Raw genomic sequence first — 21,261 nt, 5'->3', positions numbered from 1 at the left:
AATTAAATTTACTTAAAAAAATAAATTTCCCAAAAATATCGCTTATCGCAATAATTTGTGGGACAACATATCATCCACAAAAAAGCTTATCGTGACAGGCCTACACTGAAAATAATGATGAGTAATATTTACCTGAATATTTTTTTTTTTTGCAACTTTCTGCATTTGCTTTTTAAGTACATTTAATTTCTGATAAATTTAAGTAAATTTAAGTTTACATATTGTATAAATGATGTAATTGTAATTAGGTAATATTGTATGCAGAAATTAAGTTTACTAAAAGAAAGGATTGATTCAGTAAAAATTAATGAAGTAAAGTTTACTAAAAGAAAGGATTGATTCAGTACAAATACATAAAGTAAAGTTTACTAAAAGAAAGTATTGATTCAGTAAAAATAAATGAAGTAAAGTTTACTAAAAGAAAGGATTGATTCAGTACAAATACATAAAGTAAAGTTTACTAAAAGAAAGTATTGATTCAGTAAAAATAAATGAAGTAAAGTTTACTAAAAGAAAGTATTGATTCAGTAAAAATAAATGAAGTAAAGTTTACTAAAAGAAAGGATTGATTCAGTAAAAATAAATGAAGTAAAATTTACTAAAAGAAAGTATTGATTCAGTAAAAATAAATGAAGTAAAGTTTACTAAAAGAAAGGATTGATTCAGTAAAAATTACTAAAGTTTACTAAAAGAAAGGATTGATTCAGTAAAAATAAGTAAAGTTTACTAAAAGAAAGGATTGATTCAGTAAAAATTACTAAAGTTTACTAAAAGAAAGAATTGATTCAGTAAAAATAAGTAAAGTTTAATAAAAGAAAGGATTGATTCAGTAAAAATACATAAAGTAAAGTTTACTAAAAGAAAGGATTGATTCAGTAAAAATTACTAAAGTTTACTAAAAGAAAGGATTGATTCAGTAAAAATAAGTAAAGTTTACTAAAAGAAAGGATTGATTCAGTAAAAATTACTAAAGTTTACTAAAAGAAAGGATTGACTCAGTAAAAATTACTAAAGTTTACTAAAAGAAAGGATTGATTCAGTAAAAATTACTAAAGTTTACTAAAAGAAAGGATTGATTCAGTAAAAATACATAAAGTAAAGTTTACTAAAAGAAAGGATTGATTCAGTAAAAATACATAAAGTAAAGTTTACTAAAAGAAAGGATTGATTCAGTAAAAATTACTAAAGTTTACTAAAAGAAAGGATTGATTCAGTAAAAATTACTAAAGTTTACTAAAAGAAAGGATTGATTCAGTAAAAATAAGTAAAGTTTACTAAAAGAAAGGATTGATTCAGTAAAAATAAATGAAGTAAAGTTTACTAAAAGAAAGGATTGATTCAGTAAAAATTACTAAAGTTTACTAAAAGAAAGGATTGATTCAGTAAAAATAAATGAAGTAAAATTTATTAAAAGAAAGGATTGATTCAGTACAAATTAATGAAGTAAAGTTTACTAAAAGAAAAGATTGATTCAGTAAAAATAAATAAAGTTTACTAAAAGAAAGGATTGATTCAGTAAAAATAAGTAAAGTTTACTAAAAGAAAGGATTGATTCAGTAAAAATAAGTAAAGTTTACTAAAAGAAAGGATTGATTCAGTAAAAATAAGTAAAGTTTACTAAAAGAAAGGATTGATTCAGTAAAAATAAGTAAAGTTTACTAAAAGAAAGGATTGATTCAGTAAAAATAAATGAAGTAAAATTTACTAAAAGAAAGGATTGATTCAGTAAAAATAAATGAAGTAAAGTTTACTAAAAGAAAGGATTGATTCAGTAAAAATAAATGAAGTAAAGTTTACTAAAAGAAAGGATTGATTCAGTAAAAATAAGTAAAGTTTACTAAAAGAAAGGATTGGTTCAGTAAAAATAAATGAAGTAAAATTTACTAAAAGAAAGGATTGACTGAAGTTCAGTTCACTCATTTACTCTATGGAACATTTAAGTCTTGAAACTGAGTTGAAGTTACTTAAATTTATCTGAAATGAAATTTCCTTAAAAAAGAGCAAATGCAGAAAGTTGCTAAACTTTTTTAAGGCAATTTTATGGGGAGGGGGACACTGTGTACTCACTAAAGACTAAAGAGGAAAAAGACCATCCAGACTGTTCTCAGCACAACAAGTCCAAGTACACTTCTGGGATGCACCATTAATGGAGAAAAGTACATATTCTAGAGATCTTACAGCAAAATATTCTGCCTTTTTTCAGGGACACTGATGCTTTTTTCAACAATACAATGCACACAACTACATATTGCACACATTACAAATGCATAGCTGTAGAAATATCCGATTTGTCCCCAAATAAGAATATGGCATCAACAATCATCTACTGGTTTATTTTCTGATGTAAGACATGTTCACAGGACAAATGGTGACAGAACAGCACCTGAAATACTTCATCTCACTTGGTCTATATTCCAAATTCTCTTTTAAGAAGATTATAAAAAAGCAATCGGTTTTCTGGAATGTGTTGCCCGGCTGAAATGTAGGAATGGATGTATATTTAAAAAAAAATGTATATTTAAAAAAAAGGTTGAACAGATACAACATGAAACATCTTCAGGAACATCTTCAAAAAAAAAAGAAATAAATCAAATGAGTTCAGTCTTTTGTTGTCATTTCCCATGCTGCCATATACAGTATCGTATCATACTGACAAATATGCCCATTGAAAATTAATGTATTTAGTACAATGCAGATATATTAAAGAAGCTTAGTTAAGAACGTTGTGTCCAGTTCTTTGTATTCAGAGTTTCTGCACAGATTTCAGATTATAAAACATTTTATTAGAATGTTCTAAATCTCAATGTAATTCAATGTGCTTTGGTATTGTATCACCAGGTTCAAAGAAGCTTCTGCTCTCTATATGGTTGTTTGCTCTTTAATTATTTCTGCACAGTTTCATAAAACACTTCTTGTCACCATAAAAGAAGCTATTTTTATTAATCATGTTCATCAGAGGAACAATAAAAACCGCATGAATCCCTATTCATGTGGCAATGTGTGTTTGCTTGCTCTGTCTGGCAGGTTCTTTTCAACAGCAGCTGTTGAAAGACTGGATGGTGTGTTTGTGAACAAATCCTGACCCTGGGCAGAGTCTGGATTGCGACCTTTAGTCGAGTCTCGCCTTTCACTCTTTCTTTATTTCTTTCTTTTCATTTTTTTTTTTACTTTGTTCTCATCAGCTTTTACAGGACTGTGTTCAAACTTTCCACAGCCTACAGAGAGTGACTTTCACTGAAGGACTGGAACAAAAACAAACAGAGGGCTGGGGTTTTACACGGCGTGTATGGTGGTGTAGGGTAGTATAGTATAGTATATGGTAGTTTCGAGAGTACAGTGTAGTGTAGGGGCTCTATGATACTATGGGGTGTATAGAAAGTATAGGGACTAGTGTTAAAGTCTACAAAGAGTACAGGTAATATAGGGTTATATTAGAGTAATATATTGTTGCTGTTCAACAAAAAAAACATATATCTTCATTTTTGATGATTTTTAGTTTAATCCATAATTTGAACAACATCCCTTACACTGTGTAAAATTTTCTTGATGCATGGACCAATAGAAATTCTTCAAAATGATCTGAAATTAACTTATTTTTTGTATTGGCTTCCATTGAGTTAAGTTAAGAAGGATGTGTCTCTCTTCTGTAAAATTGCTGTATAGAAAATAGGGTACCCATTTAAAATAAGACTACCTTTATAAAGTGCTTATAAATGGTTTACAATTAGTTTATTAATGGTTACTACTTAGTTTGTAAATGCCTTAACAATCATTAATAATCAGTTATAACACATACATAGAAAGGACAACAATATAGAAGGCTGTGGGTTTACTATTTGGCAAACAACAGGTCATTGTTGCCCTTTCTACATATGTGTTATAACTGCTTATTAATGATTGATTTTTAAGGCATTTACAACCTAATAAATAACCATTAATAAACAAATTATAAACCATTTATAAACCTTTTATAAAGGTAGTCTTATTTTAAAGTGGTACCAAAAATAGTACAAGCTACAAGGTATAGAAGAAAGTAGAGGGCAGTATATGTTGGTAAAGAATAGTATACAAAATGCAGGGTAGTATGGGGAGTGTATGGAGCATAGAGGAAAACAGGGTAGTATATTGTAATATAGAAGTATTCAGTAATATAGGGGTATCTGGTAGTTTATGCAGTAGAGAGTATTATAGGGTAGTACATGGATTTTAGGGTAGCATAGAAAGTACAGCGTAGAATAGAGTAGTATAGAATGGTATACAGGAAACAGGTTAGTATGGGGGTGTATATACAAGTTATAGTGTAGTTTGGGGTATAGGCTAGTACAAGGCAGTGTATGGAGCATGGTGGAGAACATCGTACTATAGTTTAATGCAGAAGTATGCAGTAATATACAAATATTGAGTACTATAGTGAAGCATAGGATGGTGTAGGGTGGTACATGGAGTTTAGAGTTGTACAGAATAGTATACAGGATATATACAGGGTATGTACTAGTTATTTGTGTGCTTAGGAGTATATGGTCATATATGGCAAATAGAAGATAATAGGGTATTATAGTTCAATATAGAAGTATGCAGCAGCATAAGGGTATTGGTATTGGGTAGTTTATGCTGTATAGGGTAGTATAGGGTAGTATAGAATAGTATACATGGTAGTATAAGGGAGTAGGTGCTAGTATAGTGTAGGGGTATAGGCTAGTATATTTTTAATATAGAAATATGCAGTAATATAGGCATATCGGGTAGTGTAGAGAGCATAGGGAAGTATGGGGGAAAATGGTAATATAGGGTAGTATACGGAGCATAGAGGAGAATAGGGTAGTACAGTTTAATATAGATGTCTGCAGTAATATGGGAGTATAGTAGTAGTTTATGGAGTATAGGGTAGTATAGGGAGCATAGAGAGCGCACGGTAGTATGGGGAAAAAGGGTAATATATATTATTGGGTACTACAGGGAGTATAGGATAGTATACGGAGCATAGAGGAGAATAGGGTAGTATAGTTTAATATAGATGTCTGCAGTAATATAGGAGTATAGTAATAGTTTATGGAGTATAGGGTAGTATAGGGAGCAAAGCGAGCATGCGGTAGTATGGGGAAAAAGGATAATATATAGAGTATTGGCTACCACAGGAAGTAAAGGGTAGTATAAGAGGGTATAAGGTTTTAATATAGCGTAGTATCAGGAGTATAGGGGAGTATATTGAGTTTAAGGTAATAGAAGGTAGTAGTGAGAATATAGTCGAACATGAAATAAATGTATTGAAAGATTGTAAGGTCGTTTACCTTCTTTCTTTTTTTCTTTCTTTCTTTCTTTCATTCTCTTTGTTCTCATCCACTTTTACAGCACTGTGTTCAAACTTTCCACACTCTACACACAGAGCAACTTTTCGCTGCAGGACTGGAAACCAGCTAAAGTCCTGAATCGTGGAGCAAAGAGCCGCAAAGAAGGAGGAGAACCGGCCTGAAAACTTCAGAGTCCCATATGCAGTAAATCAGAGGGGGCTATAAATAGCGCTGTGGACGACTGTAGGAAGATGTGATGTAAGCGATCGGCGGAGGCCAGGGATATTGCGGGCCGGCGTTCAGCCGCAGCTTTGTTAATGACAGACGTGAAACGGCGTCCCGTTCCTCCAGGAGGGCCGCTGGAACCCTCCTGAGCCACGTGAGCACATGCAGTGCTGTAATGATATGTCTTATACATGTATTCCAGTCCTGAGTCCACCCCTACAGCTTTAATTGTGCTACACTCTTTATAGAGTACATACCACCTCTAATAAATGCTGCATTCAGCTGTTTTAAGTTGCTGCTCTCATTGCTGATACAGACGTGCGAATTCACACAAACACGTAGTCTTTAGTAGTGAATGCCTAATAACCTACATAAAATATGAGAGCACTTCAGTTTCTGAATCAGTTTCTCTGATTTTGCTATTTATAGGTTTATGTTTGAGTAAAATTTGAGTAACATTGTCGTTTTATTCTATAAACTACAGACAACATTTCTCCCAAATTACAAAAAAAGATGCAGAGCTTTCAGACTCTGAAAACAAAGTTCATATTCATGAAGTTTTAAGAGTTCAGAAATCAATATTTGGTGGAATAACCCTGGTGGTTTTTAATCACAGGTTTTTTCATGCATCTTGGCATCATGTTCTCCTCCTCCACCAGTCTTACACACTACTTTTGGATAACTTTATGCTGCTTTACTCCTGGTGAAAAAAGGCAAGCAGTTCAGCTTGGTTTGATGGCTTGTGATCCACTTCTAAATTAATTAGTGTGAAAATACTGTATATACCCTAAATGTAGGTATTGTGATAGACACTGAGTTTTTCATTAATTAGGCTAAATATATATATATATATATATATATATATATATATATATATATATATATATATATATATATATATATATTTATGAATAACTCTGGGTAAATCAGCTGCAGTTTCTGCCGTTAAAATCAATAGCGTTATTTAGCTCCTGCTTCATGAAGGACTCTAAGCTCTAGCGGTGCAGACATGCTAATTGACTTTCTGCCTGAGTTGAAATGTACGTTGCTGAGATTGTCTGGAATGTGTGTGTGTGTGTTGGTGTGTGTGTGTTTGATGTTATTCTCAGCCTCTTGTGTAATGCCGCTTATGTCCTGATGAGATTAGCGTCAGTCGGCGCTGGTCTCCACCAGCAACAGAAAACCAGATTTGCGATGAAAGAGTTTCTGAGTAAGAAGTTTATTCAGAGGTGAGAGAGTGTGTGTTTTATTCCGAGGTGTGTGTGTGTGTTTTATTCCAATGGTGTTTGAGGCCGCTGATCATGGCGGCTGTTATTCGGATGGTATCTAAACCAGGCCAGCAGCTCACGCTCTCTGTATTTTTGAGCTTTTCAGCCACATCTGTTTCTCCACTCATGTGCCCAACTATGAGCGCACTGCCCAAAATATGAGCTCAATTACCGTGACACAGTTCTCATTCAGGCATGTTAAAGGACCAGCCCAGGTTGTTTCGGGGCATTTGAGGCATGCTGAGAGAAGCAGACCTGCCGCCAGCTTACTAAACGCCGGGAAATGGGAATGCTAACCTGTTTTACTTTACTCATTTACTCATTTTTTGTGATTTTAAAGGAATTGCATTAATGTTCCAAACTCGCCTCGTAACCCAGTGTCATAACTCACTGAGAGAAGGGGTTTGTTTAGATGAACTCACTGAGAGTGGGGGTTTGAGATTAATTTAGCAAGACTGGGGGGTTGTTAAAGTTAACATATTAATAGTGGGGGTATGAGATTAACTCAATAAGAGTCAGGGTATGAGATTAACTCATTGGAAGTGGGGGTTTGTTTAGATTTACTCATTGAGGGTGGGGGTTTATTTTGATTAATTTATTGAGAGTGGGGGTTTGTTTAAATTAATTTATTGAGAGTGGGGGTTTGTTTAGATGAACTCACTGAGAGTGGAGGTTTGAGATTAATTTAGCAAGAGTGGGGGTTGTTAAAGTTAATACATGAATAGTGGGGGTATGAGATTAACTCAATGGAAGTGGGGGTTTGTTTAGATTAACTCATTGAGAGTGGGGATTTGAGACAAATGTATTTAGAGTGGGGGTTTGAGAATAATTTATTAGGAGTGGGGCTATAATTCATATACTCCCTATACTACCCTACACTTTCTATATTACCATACACAACCCTATACTCATGATAATACTGTATTTGAATGTACAGTACAATATACACCCTATACTACAAAATCTGTATACCGTACACTACACTATGGTATGGTAAAAGAATAAAAGAATCAATCAATCAATCAATTAATCAATCAATAAACAAATAAATCAACTACTCTATACTCCCCTACCCTACACTTGCTATATAACACCCTAAACTACTTTATACTCTCTACACTACACTATACTTACAATACTTCCATATACTTCCTTATACTTCATATGCTACCCCAATACTCACTTTACCACCTTACACTACTTTATACTCTCTATACTACACTGTACTCACTGTACTTTCATATACTCCCTTATTCTCCATATGCTACCCCAATACTACCATATACTTACAATACAAACTTATGCTATACTATACCTTATTGTTATATTCCATGTACTGCTCTTTTCTTTCCTAAACTACCCTATACTACACTCTACACCAGATAATACTGTATACTCCCTTTTGAACTACCCTCTCCTCCCTAACCTACCCCATTCACCCTTAACTACCCTATACTCTTTAAACTAACCTATACTCCCTAAATTATCCTATACACAGTAACCTACCATTTGCTCAGTATACTACCCTACATTATTCTTTACTACCCTAGACTACCATATACTCCCTTTTTATACTGTGTTCTGAAGAGAAAAAAAAAAAAACATATACAACCTCACAAACCTATATATTTCAGTATGAATAGGCCCATTCTCTGGGATTTCTGCTGTGGTTTCAGGCTACCAGTGATGTATAACAACTAGAGAGACGACGATTTGTCTCTGGAGGAAGAAATATTTTATACATTGATATATTTTGACATCATAACCACTTGGTGGCCTGGCTTCCCATCAGTTTCTGCAAAGCAAGTTTGGGTGAATATATGAGGACAGAAGGAAAGAGAAGATGACAGCCATCCATCACAAAGCCCTTGGTCCAGAAATGATATTTAAATTCCAACCCAGCTCTGAAATTGGTGTGTGAGGAGGAATAGATTGGGGTGTGAATTAACAGAGCTGGCCCATACATTCAATCATTCATCACCGCCCTTTCTCTGTTGACTTCCTACAAATGCTAAATGTCTCCTGATAAATATTCAGAGAGCTGTAGTCTGGAAACCCTGACAAAAACTATTGGGTGCATTTATAAAACCGAATGGCGACATGTTGAATTCATAATGGCCAAAGTCTGAAGACTTACAGGCCTGAGACAAGACAATAGATTTGCAGGAAGTGTAGAAATGAAGGTCGTACCCGTGACTGTAATGGACATTTTTCATTTCAATGTAATTAGTGAGCATCTTCTTCTTTTGTGGCAGTTAGACAGTCTTATTGAATTTCAGAAAACTATTTTATTTCCAACCAAGCTCCAGCTTTTTCAGCCAAGCTACAATTTTGATTCAAACACTAAAAAATGTCACAAATCTGAAGTCTTGGATTTGCTCAAGTTCTTTACAGTTCTTTACAGTTCTTTAGATATCATGTTTGGCTTAAACAGTGATCTGACAGTTTTCTTTTACAATCAGTGGTTAAAAGTACCTATTTTAAAGCATGTTTTAAGACTGAATGGCAACACGCAGAATTCATAATTGCCAAACCTGGAAGATGTACAGGCCTGAGACAAGACAATAGATTTGCAAGAAGTGTAGAAATGAAGGTAGTACCTGTCCCCAAAATGCACATTTTTATTTTAAAGTGATTAGTGAGCATTTTTGTCTTTTGTGGCAGTTAGACAGTCTTATTGAATTTTAGAAAGTTATTTAATTTCCAACCAAGCTCCAGCTTTTTTAGCCAAGCTACAAATTAGATTGAAACACTTTAAGACAGCACAAACAAAAGGAATCTCCCTAAAAATTGTCATAAATCTGTGAGAAAAGTGTTGGGTTTGTTCAGCTTAAAAGTCTTTAAACATCATAGTTTGGCTTCAACAGTGATATGACAGTTTTTGTTATCATGTTTTTTAAGGCTGAATGGCTGCATGCAGAATTCATAATTGCCAAAGCCGGAAGATTTACAGGCCTGAGACGAGACAATATATTTTCTGGAGAAGTGAAGGTCGTACCCGTGCCCACAACGGTATTCCTCATTTTGATGTGATTAGAGAGCATCTTATTCTCTTGTCGCAAATTTAGAAGTTGGACAATCTTTAATGTTTTAATTTCCAACCAATCTCCAGCTTTTTCAGCCAAGCTACAATTTTGATTGAAACACATCTAAAGTGTTGGCTTTGTTCAGCTTAAAGTTCTTTAAACATCATGTTTGGCTTAAACAGTGATCTGACAATTTTCTTTCCCAAGCAGTAGTTAAAATACCTATTTTAAAGCAAGTTTTTTAAGGCTGAATGGCTGCATGCAGAATTCATAATTGCCAAAGATGAAAGATTTACAGGCCTGAGACGAGACCATAGATTTTTCGGAAGTGGAGAAGTGAAGGTCATACTCGTGCCGACAAAGGTATTCCTCATGTCGATGTGATTAGTGAGCATCTTCTTCTCTTGTGGCAGATTTAGAAGTTGGACAATCATATTGAATTTCTGGAAATTATTTAATTTCCCGCAGAGCTCCAGCAGAGTTTTGATAGGAATATTTGAAGCCACTTTAAGACAATGCAACCAAAATAAATAAGCCAAAAAATGGTCACAAATTGGAAGTCTTGGATTTGTTCATCTTACAATTCTTTAAACTTCATAGCTTGGCTTCAACGTTGATATGACAGTTTTTGTGATAAGTAATGGCTGAAACATGTTTTTTAAGGCTGAATGGCTGCATGCAGAATTCATAATTGCCAAAGCCGGAAGATTCACAGGCCTGAGACGAGACAATAGATTTTATGGAAGTGGAGAAGTGAAGGTCGTACTCGTGCCCACAACGGCATTCCTCATTTCGATGTGATTAGTGAGCATCTTCTTCTCTTGTGGCAGATTTAGAAGTTGGACAATCTTATTGAATTTCTGGAAATCATTTAATTTCCCGCCGAGCTCCAGTGGAGTTCTGATTGGAATATTTGAAGCCAGTTTAAGACAAAGCGCCAAAAGGGATCTTCCTAAATAATGGGCATTAATTTGTACTCACTCCGGGTACCCTCCGGCTTACTGCCAAATGATTGCTCTGCGCATTTCTTCCGCCACTTTGTACAACTTATTTAGAACAGTCTATTCGGATCTCTCTGAGGCCTCGATTCGCAACACATGCAACACATTGTGTCTACTAATTAACCACTTTAGCTTTTTGACCTTTCACACCAACTGAGGAGCCAATATGGTGCTACTTAGCCCTATCTCACAGACAGGAGAGGATCATTCTGATCCCAAACTGTTCAGCCAGAGACTAAACCAGGCATCTAACAGCTGGTATCTGTCACCATGCTGTCAGGAGGACCCATCAGCCTCTAGGTACCACAGGAGTGTCTGATGTGATAAGCAGGAGGGGGGCCGGCTGGGTGGCCAATGAGGAAGATTGAGCACATAGTGTTTGTCTAGGGCTTGGGGATGTTTTTCTTTCTTTTGAAGTGTTTGGTTTATTCAGCTTAAGGTTCTGTTTGGCATGAATTGGAATGACGATTTGGCCTAAAGAATGATCTGACATTCTGTTTTCTTTACTAAGCAATGATTAAATGTACATATTGAAACTCTTTTTGGCCCAAAGCTGGGTTACACACTTCAAAGGTTTGTGTGGTTATGATGAATGCTGAAATCATAGGCCTGCTGAACGTTTCAGCTCATGATCAGCTTCTGCTGGTTGATGGTATTTTATGGTCAAGACGGTTAAAAACTGGTAATCTAGGTGAAAAATATTCTATATTATATGCTTGTAGGATGCCTGGGTTGGTCATGTTTGGTCATGTCATGCCAGTAATGTGGTTTCTTAGCTTGGGAGGATCCACATCATCTCAAAACATTTTAATATCATTGAAAAGTTACTTTATTTCAGCAATTCAGTTCAAAATGTGAAACTCATATATTTTATAGATGTATTAAACATCAAAGTGATCTATTTAAAGTGTTTATTTCTTTTATTGCTGGTTTTGATTATGGCTCACGGACCAAGAAAACCCAATACTCTGAGTCTTAGAACATTTTAATATTATATAAGACCAATTGGTACTTTTGGCAGTGTGGGCAGTGTGCACACAAGTCCTGCTGGAAAATGAAATCCACATCGCCATAAAAAAGTTGTCAGCAGAGGGAAGCATGAAGTGCTGTTATTTCCTGGAAAGTGTAACAACTTTTATGGAGATGCGGATTTTCTGATTTTCCGGATTTTCCAGCAGGACTTGGCACACTGCTCACACTGCCAAAAGTACCAATAGTTCTTATATTCTAATATTCTATTTTTCTGAGATACTGATTTTTGGGTTTTCATTGGCTGTAAGCAATAATCTGAAATAAGGGAACTTTTCAATTATATTCTTTATTTTTTAGATGCACTAGTATAAGGTGTTATCTTGTGAGTGAAGTCTGTATTAAACTGTATCACTGTGTGTCTTGAGTGGACATGTGTCTGTTTACTGCAAAGATAACAGGGTTAAAGTTGGGGCCTTTAATACATCTGTGATCCCATCACAAGTATGATAAATATGGTTGTCTTGTCTTGTCAGTATGAATTATGAGTGTGTTCAATTCAAGGGAGTGTGTTGGCCAACACATGCAATGTACATATGTAGCTTTCAGATTTTCTAAATAATGCAAAGAAAACAAGTTCATATTGATTCAAGTTTCAAGAGTTCAGAAATCAATATTTGGTGAACCCTGGTGATTTTTAATCACAGTTTTTTTTTCATGCATCTTGGCATCATGTTCTCCTCCACCAGTCTTACACACTGCTTTTGGATAACTTTATGCTGCTTTACTCCTGGTGCAAAAAACTCAAGCAGTTCAGTTTGGTTTGATGGCTTGTGATCATCCTTCTTCCTCTTGATTATATTCTAGAGGTTTTTTTTTTTTTTAAGTGGTATCTTCTTTTTATATTCCCGGTGTGTAAACTCATCTGCAGAAATTGTGAGGGCTCTATATCTGAAGGCGGGCAGGGCTCCGACCTTTTTAAGCTAAAACAATAAGTCATTTCTTTAGTGCACGTCTGGGACCCTCTCGGTGAAGGTAAGAGCGAGGCAGAGCCATGCTGGCAGCAGTTCAGTTCACAGGGGGGTTCCCTGGCGGATGTGGTGCCAGGGGAGGTGGGGGGGTGGTAGATAGTGATCCTGCAGTTTAATCCCCTCAAGGGGGGCGGGGATTAGTGCTAGAGCCCCCGAGGTGGTCATTCTGCCACAGTGTGTCGCGTTCTGCCCAATTATCTCCAGCCTCCAGCTCTGCTAACCTGATCCCCACTAACCCTGCCGCTGAGCCAGTGCTCCAGAGAACAGGGCAGCAACACTAAACAAGCCTCGGCGTTGCCGGAAAGATCCGCCACGGTTTCCTCCAGCTCCAGCGGTATAATATCACCTGGATTCATACAGCTGCTGCTGAGGGATCTTTGGGGATGTGATTTTTTTGTGGAAGCAAATCACAGGTATAAAGAGTGTGTTTAAAATATGAGTAAACATCTGGAGGGATTTTGTCGGAATCGATTTGCTCCCATCTGGAAAGTTTAACTTTAGAAAATCTGGCAACACTTTATTTTAAGGAAACACAAATTAGGCGCTTATTAATGTATTTTTATTTGCTTAATAAAGCCTTAATTAGACATTTATAACTGATTTATTCACCAGTTATTAGGCTTTATTCTGAGTTATTAATTGTGTGATTGCTCCAATTTTTATTCAGTTCTTTGTAGTGTCTAATTAGTGATGAACAGAACCTCACTTTAGAATATAGTACACTTCTTTCATGTCTATTAGTGACTTATTAAGCCCTTATTAACTCTTTTATAATAAACTCCAGCACAGCAATAACCTTCCCAAACTCACATAGATAAACTCAAACTGCTGCCTATTATACACAGTAATAACATGTGGAATAAGCTAATAGTTAATGCTTAATAATCTAATCTGCTTAACAGGGTTTTAACATAACTGTTTATTGTGCTTTATAATGACTAGTACAGCCATTATTAATAATTTCCACATAATAGACATCTAATTAAGCACTTATACAGAATAAAGCCTAATAAATAGTGAATAAATCAGTTACAAATGTCTAATTAAGGCTTTATTAAGCAAATAGTAAAACATTAATAAGCGCCTAATTTTTGTTCCTTAAAATAAAGTGTTACTGAAAATCTCAGTATTTTCAGTATTTCTGTCTCGTCTTTGCCCTGTTTCTCTGTGTTTCCTCTCTGTGCTTGTCTTTCTGTTTACCCGTTCCTTGTGCTCTGGCTCTGTTCATTTGTAGCTCCGCCCCCTAGCCCCAGCTGTTTCCTGTTTCCTGTCCTTGTCCGTGTGTATTTATAGTCCGTGTAATTCTGTTCTCGTTGTCGGTTCTTGTACTTTTTACGCCTGTTATGCTGTTTTCCTGTGTTTTGCTTTGTTCTCAGTGTTCCTTGTTTTTTTAGTTTTGTTTCAGTGTTTTTTTTTGTTTATTAGGTTCCTTGTTTTGTTTTGGTTCAGCGTAACTTCATCAATAACAGATGTGTTCAAAGCTAGAATGTAGTGTTTTTTCTATGTTTCTATGTTTTTTGCAACAGTTCACCACCCTCATGGCCTATCTAAGTAGCTAAGATTTCATTTAGTAGCTTTGATTTGCCTCTCTTACCAGCATATGAGGCTTCTACTGTATGTCATGTGTCTTGACTGCCACAGTTCCCCTGAACTTTCTGAATGAAAATGTCTTCATTGATTTAGATCTTTGGGTGTGGAAGCTCACCACCATCTCCTCATTTTCAATATATTTTCATATTTTTTAAATGTTTTGCATTGTACTGTACATTAATACTAACGTCATCCAAACTATAAAGAAAAAACTAAATTTTAGATTCTTCAAAAATTAGGTCTTCTTGCTTAGATGACAGCTTTGCACATCTTGACATTTTCTCATTTTCTCATCTTTTTTTCATTCCCAGACCTATCCCTGATTGAAAATGTGTTGGGAGAAATTGGATGCATTGTGATAACTCTTCCGCTACCACATGCAGTAGGATGGATTATAATGGGACACCATTAAGAACCCATACACCTTCATGCCAAGATGACTGGCATGTCGTAATACACACTACTTTTTGTATTTCAATAGTAGTTCAATAAATATTGTTCATATCAGTCTAAATGTTTAATAATTTATAGTTTCTGGTGAACCAAACTTATTTGCAATCCCATACTTACTCATGGGTGATTTTTTTTTTTGTGTGTAAATTTATAGTGATATATAGTGTACACCATGAGAGGTACGGTATTATTAGAAACCTTTGCTTCAGGTTCACTAATAATTGCTGCATAAGACAGAGTAGGTGAGCTGTTATCGCTGAAAGTTATTAATAGAGATTATTATTTAAGCTTGGTGGACATCTTCACCTCCTAAATTCGTTTTGTTTGCAGTGAAATACATGATTAATTGGGGTTAATCACAGAAACGTTGCAATTAAAAAAGTTCATCCACCCCGTCAGATGCGGTGGAGATTTTCCTGTAATGAAGCATGTGAAGTGTCTGAAGAGAATAATGATTTATACATAAATCATCAGCTTTAAAGAAGAAGGTTCTGCAGTTTATTATTCATTTATTAAAATAAAACTTTCATGCTGTCTTGAGAGGGGTCAGGATTATTCGGCTGCTTTTATTTTATTCATATCATATTTAGCAGGCGTTTAAGGCCGGGCTGCTTTAAAACGTGTTGTTACAAATCATGCAACTTTCAGCAGGGCTCTGCTGACTGAGGCATATTGATGAGGGTGGAGGGCAGGGTGTCGGTGTGAGGAGGAGGAGGAGGAGTACAGTGAGAGATAAGTAGCTCTGACCTCTTCATATTTTACTCGCTTTTCTCAGGCTCTTGCTCAGAATTAGGCCTTGTCCTTCCTGGACTTTACTGTTCTCAGGCCTTACTCTTCTCAGGTCTTGTTTTTTAAGGGCATCATATTTTTTAGGCCTTGTCCTTCTTAGGCTTTTCTGGCCTTACTTTTCTCTGGTCTTGCTCTTCTCAGGTCTTGGGCCTTGCTCTTCTCTGGCTCTCCTTTTTTGTGGCCTTGTTTTCTAGCCTTGCTCTTTTCAGATCGCTCTTATCGGCTTTGGGCCTTGTCCTTGTCCTTTCTGGGCCTTACTCTTCTCTGGCCTTGTTATTCTCTGGAATCATCATTCTAGGGCTTTGTGCTTGTTCTTTTTTGGCTTTTCGGGTCTTGCTTTTCTCAGGTTTTGTTATTCTAGTGCATCATTATTCTTGGGCCTTGTCCTTGTCCTCCTGGCCTTGCTTTTCTAAGCTCTTGTGGTTCTTAGGTCTTGCTTTTTTAGGCCTTGCTTTTCTCGGTTCTTGTTTTTCTCTGGTCTTGCTCTTCTAAGGCTCTGTTATTCTCAGGCCTTGCTTTTCTCAGGTCTTGCTCTTTTAAGGTCTCATTATACTTAGGCCTCACTCTTATCAGCATTGGGCTGTGTTCTTGTCTTTCTTGGGCCTTACTCTTCTCAGGTCTTGTTATTCTCTGGAATCATTATTGTTGGGCTTTGTCCTTGTCCTTCTTGGGCTTTTCTGGCCTTGCATTTCTCAGGTCTTTTTATTTGTAGGTCTTTTTTTTTCAGGGCTAGCTCTTCTTAGGTCTTGTTTTTCTCATGTCTTGAATTTTGTAGGTCTTGTTCTTCTAAGCTCTTTCTGCTAATGTTATTTTAAACTTATTTCTGTGCCTCATCCTTCTTGGGCTTTTCTGGTCTTGCTCTTCTCAGGTCTTGCTCTTCGCAGGCGTTGCATTTGTTAGGTCTTGCTATTCTCAGGTTTTGCTATTCTTGCGCATCATTGTTCTTGGGCCTTGTCCTTATCGTGCTTTTCTCGTCGTGCTTTTCTCAGGTCTTGGGCCTTGTTCTTCTCTGGCTCTGCTTTTTTGTGGCCTTGTTTTCTAGCCTTGATCTTCTCTGGCCTTGTTTTTCTCAGGCCTCATTGTTATTGGAATTGGGCTTTGTTCTTGTCTTTTGTGGGCTTCACTCTTTTCAGGCCTAACTCATCTCAGGTCTTGTTATTTTGGGTCTCATTATTTCTGGGCCTTGTCCTTCTTGGGTTTTTCTGGCCTTGCTCTTCTCAGGTTATGCTCTTCTAAGGTCTTGGGCCTTGTTCTTCTCTAGCCTTGCTTTTCTCAGGCCTTGCTGTAGAAGGCCTCACTCCTATGAGCATTGGGCCTTGTCCTTGCCCTTCTTGGGCTTACCTCTTCTCGGGCCTTAATCTACTCAGGTCTTGTTATTCCTGTGTCTCACTGTTCTTGGGCCTTGATCTTGCCTTGGACCTTGTCCTTGTACTTCTTGGGCTTTACTTTTCATATGGCTTCTTCTTCTCTGCCCTTTTGCTTCTCAAGTCTTGCTCTTCTCTGGCCTTGTTTTTCTTTTTCTTTAGCCTTGTACGCACCTGTTCTGACTTGATTGATTTTGTTTTTGGTAGGAGGTCAGTCATAACATTTTTACAGAGATAAAATTCAATAATGTAACTGCAGTGTTAATGAGTTTCTAGTGGATTGTATTTTCTTGCAGAGTCTTATGCTTTGGCCTGATCGAAACAGTGCTTCACTGTGCTGTCACTTCCTGTTAAAGACCCTGCTATGTGTAGTCGTGTAGACCATGCAGAGGACTTGCTGCCCTAAGAGCAGCAGATATCTACTCAGGGCACATATGTTCAGTATATGTCAAAATTATAACATTATTCCACAGTATTTAGAACATATATTTATTTAAGCATTTATTGCATTCCTGTTTTGTTTGTCAAGCCACTCTCATTTCTATTGATGGTTTTTCTTTTTTCCAATTACTTTTTGACTCTTGCTATGGATGAACCACTTTTAAATCCATAAAGAACTATAAGTTGGTAAAGAACCTTTACACGAACCAATACATATATTTTAATATTTCTTTAATATCTGAAACAAACATGGCCCTTCTATGGCATCACTCTTAGAACCCTTTTTATCACATTTATTTGTAAGAGTATATCGTTATTGTCCAATGAAAAATACTCATCTCCAAAACAGCAAATTTGCAGGAGTCAATGTAAAAAGAGTTAATTTCAGGTCATTTTGAAAAGTTTCTATTGGGCCGTTAATCAATAAATTTTGTCACAGTGTAAGGGATGGTTTGAACTAAAAATTGACAAAAAAAGTGTTTTTTTATTGGACAGCGATGATATACATAATAGACAATGCTACATTTATTTTATATCACGTTTTAAAGGTTTTAGAAGATTTTAAACATCTGAAGCTCATTTTAGCTCTTTCTTTCCGGGTGGGCCAGTGACGGGAGCGGGTGGTCCCAGTCCCGCTGGGCCGAGCCGTGCCGCCGCCACTGGTAGTAAGTAATTGCAAGAGCTTGTCTCAGAGAGATGCACTCTGCGCAGCAGCCTGAGGCGAAAAGCCGAGTCGCAAAGTCATTTTTCACATGAGAAATGTCGGTAGTACGCTATTCCGTGTCATTATCCTTTGTCTGTTGTCGAATGAAATTGAATGAAGCTAGCCATAACGGGGCCCTGGTGTACCATCCCAACACACACTCCCGGATAGGTGGACCGGCGCAGTGTGTTTGAAATCTCGGGTGGTGCATTAGCCGAGCCGGAATTGTCTTTTTTCCATTGCCTTCATTTTCACACTTGCTTGGCTCGCCTTATTTGTTCGGCATTGCATAAAGATATAATTGGTGATCACTCTGGAAATCAGGCAACCACGTCCAATCCCCTCCTGATGTGAACATCCCTTAAACGCTATAGAGAGATAAGGGACTTCTGCTGCTGCCGTGCCAGATGTGGCCAGTAACTGCTTCCATTCACTCAGTAAATTTCTGCAATTCTGTCTTATTTATCGGTCTTTGTATTGCAAATTTTTCTCTAATTTTGTCTCATTTTCCCCACAATTTGGAAGGCATTGCGTGAAAGCACACTCTACTTTATTTTTAACTGCCACCAATCAATGCACCATCACCATATTCTGTGAGGAAAGCTCTGGTACCTCAGCTAACAGATGCCTGTGCCAGCCAGACTTAGCCCCAGTCATAATATTCTATCCTACAGTTGGTCACCAGGGGAGCTCACTAAAAAAGAGTATGAAGAATCTTGACCTAGAGGGAGATTATGTAGAGCTCCTCCCCTTTCATGGTGCATATAGATAGTTTCTAGATCAGGGGTGTCCAAACTTTTTTTGTTGGGGGCCAGAAGGAGAAATATATTTGAAGTCACGGGCCACAGACTCTGTAATAAAACAAATAATGAAATATACCACTTTAAATAATACTTTTTCCTGATTACTTTCATTTACACATGATTTTACTTGACTTACTACCTTTATCTATCTTTGACAGTGTTGTGTAAACTAAGATTTTTCAAATTGATGTTTAATTTCATGATGTCACTTAATATTAAACTCCTTAATTACGGCAACTTTTAGACTCTTTTGTCCTTTTCCTGCGCTACAACTGAACATTCACCCTTTTTAGACTCTTTGGCCCATTTTTCTGCTCTAAAACTGTGCACACTCTCTGCTTTTAGACTCTTTGGCTCGTTTTTCTGTGCTAGAAATGCGCACCCTCTCCGCTTTTAGACTCTTTGGCCCGGTTTTCTGCGCTAGAAATGCGCACCCTCTCCGCTTTTAGACTCTTTTGCCCTGTTTTTCTGCGCTAGAAATGCGCACCCTCTCCGCTTTTAGACTCTTTGGCCCGTTTTTCTGCACTAGAAATGCGCACTCTCTCCGCTTTTAGACTCTTTTGCCCTGTTTTTCTGCGCTAGAAATACGCACCCTCTCTGCTTTTAGACTCTTTGGCCCGTTTTTCTGCACTAGAAATGCGCACTCTCTCCGCTTTTAGACTCTTTTGCCCTGTTTTTCTGCGCTAGAAATACGCACCCTCTCCGCTTTTAAACTCTTTGGCCCGTTTTTCTGCTCTTACACTGCGCACACTCTCTGCTTTTAGACTCTTTGGCCCGTTTTTCTGCGCTAGAAATGCGCACCCTCTCCACTTTTAGACTCTTTGGCCTGTTTTTCTGCGCTAGAAATGCGCACTCTCTCCACTTTTAGACTCTTTGGCCCGTTTTTCTGCGCTAGAAATGCGCACCCTCTCCGCTTTTAAACTCTTTGGCCCGTTTTTCTGCTCTAACACTGCGCACACTCTCTGCTTTTAGACTCTTTGGCCCGTTTTCTGTGCTACAACTGAGCACCCTCTCCGCTTTTAGACTCTTTGGCCCGTTTTTCTGCACTACAACTGACCACTCTCTCCGCTTTTAGACTCTTTGGCCTGTTTTTCTGCTCTACAACTGCACACTCGCCTCTATTAGACTCTTTGGCCTGTTTTTCTGCGCTACAACTGCACACTCTCTCCTCTTTGGACTCTTTGGCCCGTTTTTTGCGCTACAACTGCACACTCGCCTCTATTAGACTCTTTGGCCCGTGTCTGACACCTAGCGTTCAAACTTTGAATCTCACATTATAAACACCTGCTTAACAGCGGCCCAACTTTCATTCAATCTGTACTACTGCAATCAATATGTTACTTTTCCGGTAGTTGCACTGTTATTACATGTTTGTTAACATGTAATTACACGGTTATTACAGACACTTATTATAAAATAGGAAAAATAAAGACTTTAAATATATTTTTCTTGCAAATCATCATTGTAAATGTACATACGGAACCCTTGGCTTTAATAAATACCTCATGAAGAATGGTTTATAAGAGTGTGTGTGCTGTGAATGTGAATGTGTTAGTGTGAGTAAATGAATTAATGCTGTTTAGCAGTGTATTGATGCCCTTGACCCTGTGGTTAACCCCGCGCTGTTGGTCTGAACGCTCAGGTTAAATCAGCATTATTACCATGCTGACCTCCTCGTGCCGGAGCTGGACGGTCAGTACAGAGCGCTGACCCCGGGCCCCTGGCCCCACACTGTGCCGGGGGCCGCCAGGATAAAGCAGCTTTTCTGTAAATCCGTCAGAAGGGCTGAAGGCCTGATCTGGATACGGACAGTGAGGATGAGCTGAGAGGATGCTCTTGTTTGGTTTTAAAAGAAAAAAAAAACATATTTTACACAAGGATAGCGCCATGCTAACACCCCCCCCCACCCCCCCTCCCTCGTTCCCTACCCTCCAACACAAGCAGTAAGCAGCTTTAGAGGTGAAAAACTGCAGAGCAGACAAGAATGACAACAAAACAAGCTTCTAAAAGCTACGGAAGATTACGCTAAAGCGGTCTACACATGTCAAACCAACAACAAAAAAGCTTTATCTTTAGCCACGCCCCCCTCCTACTCCTATTCGTCCACTCCATCCACGCTGGGGCATGCTGCTGTACCTGTTAGCATTGAAGCTCTAACCTCTACTAGGCTAACCTGCTCCAACCCTTCCGTGTCAAGCCCAGATGATTTGTCGGTTAGCATTAGAGCTTCGACCCTGATGAGACTGGCAATTAGCATCACAGCTAACCATCTCCAATCTCTTGAAGCCCAGCTTATGTGTCTGTTAGCAT

At 37.4% G+C, this 21,261-nt stretch overlaps 1 protein-coding gene across 1 annotated transcript in view; it reads right to left on the bottom strand.

Annotated features, from left to right (window-relative positions):
* cdh11 (cadherin 11, type 2, OB-cadherin (osteoblast)) overlaps positions 1–20,689 on the bottom strand; it is a 256,020-nt gene extending 235,331 nt beyond the window's left edge. Inside the window, exon 1 of the mRNA XM_049471152.1 lies at positions 20,684–20,689. The gene's annotated coding sequence lies outside the window, so the exon portion shown is untranslated. The remainder of the gene's footprint in view (positions 1–20,683) is intronic.
* Between the last annotated feature and the right edge of the window lie 572 nt (positions 20,690–21,261).

The sequence above is a fragment of the Astyanax mexicanus genome, chromosome 23, assembly GCF_023375975.1.
Source record: "Astyanax mexicanus isolate ESR-SI-001 chromosome 23, AstMex3_surface, whole genome shotgun sequence".
In the NCBI taxonomy this organism is placed as follows: domain Eukaryota; kingdom Metazoa; phylum Chordata; class Actinopteri; order Characiformes; family Acestrorhamphidae; genus Astyanax; species Astyanax mexicanus.
The sequence above is the reverse complement of the archived record's forward strand: the minus strand, read 5'-3'. Positions and strand labels throughout refer to the sequence as shown.